Here is a 6,136-nt window from a genome sequence, read left to right as displayed (position 1 = left end):
TAAGGCTACTTAAAATGTCACTACGACGATGTGCTCCAGTGTTCCGCTATATTCATCATTACCGCTGCTTCAGAATTGAATGAAACGTCATCAAATGCGAACGAGTAGATTACGATTAGATTAGGTCTGCTCCACGATTCTAACAACGGTCTCCGTTCTCTCTCCATTGGAAATGATGAGCAACTGAAATCGTGAAAAGACTTCAATCACTAGCGAAGTCATGACAACCAATTAAACAGAGCAAATACAGCAAGTACTTCTGTTCGGCTCAGTCAAGCAGTGACAACCCAGCTAACACATGACGTTGCGGCAACGTTGCCAGTAAGTGCTCAGTTGGTAACCCGCGACGTTACCTTCTGGCAACGTTGTGGCAACGTCGTAGCAACGTTATAAAGGGAATGTTGCCAGTTGGTCCCATGGACAACGTTGCCGCGACGTTGTACCTTGGTCGGCTGGTTACGTAATTTTTTGATCCCCTGGACAACGTTGCCGCGACGTTGTACCTTGGTCGTCTGGTTACGTTATTTTTAGACCCGTGGGCAACGTTGCCGCGACGTTGTACCTTGGTCGGCTGGTTACGTTATTTTTTGGTCCCATGGACAACGTTGCCGCAACGTCGTACCTTGGTCGGCTGGTTACGTTATTTTTAGACCCGTGGGCAACGTTGCCGCGACGTCGTACCTTGGTCGGCTGGTTACGTTATTTTTTGGTCCCATGGACAACGTTGCCGCAACGTCGTACCTTGGTCGGCTGGTTACCTTATTTTTAGACCCGTGGACAACGTTGCCGCGACGTCGTACCTTGGTCGGCTGGTTACGTTATTTTTTGGTCCCATGGACAACGTTGCCGCAACGTCGTACCTTGGTCGGCTGGTTACCTTATTTTTAGACCCGTGGACAACGTTGCCGCGACGTCGTACCTTGGTCGGCTGGATACATTAATTTTGGTACCATGGGTTAAGTTGCGGTTAAGTCGCTCTTTGGTCGCAGGACAACGGATCTCGAGTGCAATATAGTGGTTTGTCCAGAGATGGAGAGATCACACTGGACTGCTCTCAGTTCTGACACCTTTGCAATGTATAGTCTACATGAATTTCAATCACACACAATATTAAATGTTGCACCCAGCACGTATAAATGTAGACAATGCATGTAATCATGTGCAGCTCAGCCCCAGCATGTCATTGGTCATACATTTTATCATATGCAGAAACATAGCTTTAATAAATAAAAGACTGAATTTGGAATATAATTTAGTCTTTCATTCTTTACTATAAACATGTACAAAAGCAATCAAAGTGTGATGTGTAACATGATTAAGCAAACATTATTTGTATAGCACACCAAAGCTGTATGACACACAATGCAAATTTGTGCTCCAATAATTTTTGTGATACAAAATTGTTAAATGTGACCAAAAGGTAAGCGACTCTTAAGAGTTTCATTTCCAAAGACAAGTCATCACAGAATATTAAAATTCTTCCTTAGCAAACCTGCCCCTCAGTCTGCCCCTGAGCAACAAGTTTGCGCATGCCCATTTCAACGCATCGCTGAAACTGGGGTTTCAGAAGAAATTTTGCAGGGGTTCAACACCGTCTTGTACGCATTGGATTTCAACTGGAAATTAGCTACTTCAAAGGTGAGTTTCTTTACAGAAATAGTTTAAATATATAAACATATTTTCAAAAATTGGATGGGGCATGCTAATACGTATATGTTTGAAATTTAGGCCATTTAGCCTGTTTATGTGCCATCAGATTCACATTGTTTACGTTAGGATTTCGCTAGCTACAGTACAGTAGAGGTTAAACCCTCCAGAAAGTTATGTTGAAATACTGAAAATGCATAGGCCTACATGTTATCAAAGTTTAGCGTCTCACAAATCACCCACAAAAGAATCAGTGAAAATAAACGTTCAGAACTGTTAAAAAACCTTGTCCCAAAATAGTTTATTTAGCCCGGAATTTTCAAAGACTGTGGAGCTAGCGTGGCTGATCACGTTTTAATCAGTCGGCCATGGCATGCACAGCAATGGCGTCTATAAAAGTATCATGTCACTAATTTTTCCAATTTGTACATGCCATCTGTTTTTGGATAAGTTTATTCGTTTTAATATTTAGATGCGTGAGTTCAAAATATGTCCGACGCTTCCACCAGTTATTTTTCCAAAATGGCAGCTAGGTAGCTTTAATTAGCTTCCGTTACCTAGCAACCTAGCATAATACTCGTAGCAATGCTACCACCTGCTAGTGTTACTTGTTAGCCTACTAATTGTAAATTTTGAAGCCTTACTATAGCGTTTGTCATATAGTTTTTGTCTATCGGAAAACAGTCGGTTGGAATGTTCAGAATCACACATGTGCGACGCTACGATGTGGGGCCCTGCTTTTGAACGATCACATATGTGCAATGCTACTCCTTTAATATCAATATGCTATAACTATGTACATAAACTACATTCCATTTTCATTTCTGTACAGATTATCCTACCACCGTCACACGGCCTAGCACTGTGTCCCTGGGAAATGATGGTAAAGTAATGAATGACCGTTTAAAACAGTGACAATAATTGTATGAGCCATGGCAACCTAAAGGCTATGTTTTGAAGCAAAAGCATGACTTAAAACTTTTGCATCACCAGATTCCATACCCCTAGATGTCAACTCTGGTCTGGTGGAGGTGAACCAATTGGGGGCCCAGGAAAACAGCTGGCAGCCAGGCAAGTGCAAATATAAGACACTCAAAAAAATATATGCTTTGTATACAACCATTCAAGGTAACATTTGTTATTTACATCATTGTTACAGCTAATATAGAAGAACCACAGTGTATGCCAATCGTGCTAACTCTTGTAAACTTGTTTTACTTGTCTTTAATGACAGACACATTACAGGTTATGCTCCGGAAGATGGAGACATTGGAGGAGAACCAGCGAGAGGCTCTCCTATTCAGGCGACTACAGGGCAGACACACTGAAGAGGTGCCAGTGATGGACCTACAGGTGGCCCAAACCCAGGCTGAACTCCAAGACCTTGAGGAGTGCCTTAAGGTGCTGGAGTTGCGAAAGAGAGTGGTAAGTGTTTGGAGATGCCATGAACTATGGCTTATACGCAGCGTTCAACGTTTACATTGGTGCTGACAATAAGTTCATGACTTCTAATTCCAGACGCTGTGATGAAGTGGAAGACGGGACTGGGAGAGAAAGCTGTGGAGCTCCTCATAGAGGAGACACTCAAACACACCCCGGCAGCCCATTCAAAACAAGCCAGGTGAATGAATCATGATTGCAGCTTCCATATCCAACCTTTCACATGGCTATGTGACAAAAATCTAGAATCACATTTTTTTGATGATGTATATTATTTTAGATGTGATTTTTTTATGACTTGTATAGCGCCTTTTTACACGTGCAATTATGTTGATAGAACACTAACTTATTTTGTGCTTCATTGTCAGGGCCAACAGACAGGACCTGTAGCGGGGACTGGCAGAAGATTTTAATTGGGTGTGCTCAAGCCTTCGGCGAGAGCACACCAGAAACGCCACAAGCAAAGAGGCCAGGTGATAACTATTTACTAATTTTACTTTGTGATATGACACACAATTGTGATGTGTAATGTACAATATAAGCTGATATTATTAAGGAAGTACATCTACTTTCGGAAACAGTAGTCTACTATTTCACTGAAGTATTAGCATCATGACATTAGCCTGTGTTGCCCGGGCAACACATACTACAGTGGTCTATGATGTAGCGTTATCTGTTTTCAATCGTTAAAATAAACATTCCTCACATATACATTTTCGTTGTAGGGTTTATTCTGACATTAGTAAACGATTTGTTGGTGAAAAAAACATTACCTGTAGTTTCAAACCAGTGTAGCTCACTGCAACGCTGTAGCTTACTTGAGACACACTACAAAAACATCTAGCTTACACAACTGTAGGAAGTCAAACGGCGACAGAACATGTTCGGCACTCCCCTTACTTAAATCAAAAGTCTATCTAACTACTAACCTGAACTTCATTGCCACAGCCTAAACGTTGTCAATCTGTTCATGAAAATAATTAATTTCAGCTTAAACCGTACAACGGAACGTTAAATCCAATTCAACCAACGCAATCGCTACCAAGACGAACACAGCAGTAGTCTAGTACTGTACCGTAGTAGTACAATTTACCGGGCAGCTTCTCCACACAGGGCTATATCGCATTTTGCGTTGTTACTGACAATGATCGCTACCAGTGAGCTTTTTATGAATGAGCGATTTTCCACTAAATAAATGTCAAGCTTATTTACGTTTTGGGGGGCATATTTTCAGTTAGCAGATGGTACTGTTTGAATCGCGATTCCATCTTCTACTGCCGGGTAACGTCGTAGAATAATCTTCAAAGGGGGTTCTTTATTAATGAATGAATGCAATGAGTAGGCTAAATGCCTGAAAATATCATGAGAAGGGAAAAACTTAAAATGACGTTTAAGTCATAGAGATTAGGTCAATTTTTACACCGGTCTGCCCAATTTATTCATTTTGTTTCAACGATGAGGCTGCCTCTTGCAGGGGAAATGAGAAGACATCTATTTCATTCTACACTTCACTCGTATTTTCAGTTGTAAATGAGCAGCAAAAAAAAAATGCTTTTAAATCTATGTCATCTTTATAAATAATAAGTATGCATTTTTATATAAAATATACAGAAATATCAGTTGTAAAAATGTCATTCAAAAACGGACCCCTGTGCAACCGACGCAAGCAAGCACACCCTACAATTTCCCCAGAAATTGTACCCTCTCTAGTTCACTGTTTGTCATTTTATTTCAAACAAAGTGCCAATGTTACATGGAAATGCTGCCTTGTTTATGATTAGCTGGAGTTAGGCTACACATCACACAAACATAGTCCTCCTAAAGTTGGCTACCATGTAGCCTATTATACAAGAACAAGTAGCATTTTGGGCAAATGAGGTCTGCATATGAACCGCCCCAATATAAGCAGTAGAATTGAGAAATATAGATTACTTAGTTAACGTTGCAGTTACGGACTGGCAACGTCACAAAATTACGTTGCTAGGAGGTCGCGGTTACGGACTGGCAACGTCGGAAAATGACGTTGCTAGGAGGTCGCGGTTACAGACTGGCAACGTCGGAAAATAACGTTGCTAGGAGGTCGCGGTTACAGACTGGCAACGTCGGAAAATGAACTGTGTTAGGGCAGCTTAGTATAAGAAACAGTAACACTACTAGCTCAAGTAGGCACCTAGCGAACTCTGGCTGCTTCTTGAAATGCGTGCTCGTGCAGCAATGCATCTCGTAATGCTCGATTATTGTTGACTACTATTAGACTGAGAAGGCGTGCACGTTTGCATTTGTCCTTGCACGATACGTCCAACCATACACCCCGCAATCGATCAGACGCCTGACCAACAGGTCAGTGCACCGAGAAACCCGAACGTGATTCACGTCCGTACCTGCAAATTTCGCTCCTCAGATGATAGATATGCCGCGCGTGCTCGTGGTTGCCTCCCGGACGCGAGCCCCCTTTTTTTGGACAGCACAACAGCAGCATGGGAAACGGAGCCGCCCTTCGCCGGAGCCTTCCCCGGGGAGCATGCAGGGGAACAGTTTTTCACCGACCCATCGGTGCAGGCTCCTCGGACGGAGAACCAACAGGAAGCAGCTCGAAACCTTCTTCCAGATCCCCAAAACACGCACACGCCATCCGGGTCCGAAGAGACAGACAGGGAAACGCGAACGACAGATAGGCCAACACAACACATAGAACGGGAAGCGACCAGCAATGAACACAAAGGTAATCGAGGATGCGTGCATGTGTGCGACTTTATAGCACCGCCTATCGAGCTAAGCCTATGGGCTAAGAACACGCCGATGGGTGATATGACGCGCGCTGCCCGAGTGCCATGCCTGAACTTGCTTCGCTCATATGGCTCCATGTTTCACTGTGTGTGCAATCAGGCCGACCCACCAGTTGTAGAGTACAAACCTGAGAAGTGGTCTCCACAGCACTTTTTTTTTCCACTAATGCCCTTGTAAATAACAAACTAAGTGACAAATTCATGCTGTGAGTGCGAATTGCTTATAATTGGAACCCGGAATGAGAAACTGTGAAACATATAAA

General features: G+C 42.8%; 1 long non-coding RNA gene across 1 annotated transcript; it reads left to right on the top strand.

The window, feature by feature from the left end:
* The first annotated feature begins 2,861 nt into the window (after positions 1 to 2,861).
* LOC134018202 (uncharacterized) lies at positions 2,862 to 3,750 on the top strand. The gene is made up of 3 exons (XR_009929893.1): positions 2,862 to 3,072; positions 3,166 to 3,268; positions 3,456 to 3,750. It is a non-coding gene; the product is annotated as an uncharacterized LOC134018202 (long non-coding RNA).
* Positions 3,751 to 6,136: the final 2,386 nt, after the last annotated feature.

The sequence above is a fragment of the Osmerus eperlanus genome, chromosome 4 (genome assembly GCF_963692335.1).
Source record: "Osmerus eperlanus chromosome 4, fOsmEpe2.1, whole genome shotgun sequence".
Lineage (NCBI taxonomy): Eukaryota > Metazoa > Chordata > Actinopteri > Osmeriformes > Osmeridae > Osmerus > Osmerus eperlanus.
Note: the sequence above shows the minus strand (reverse complement) of the source record. Positions and strands in the feature narration are given on the sequence as shown.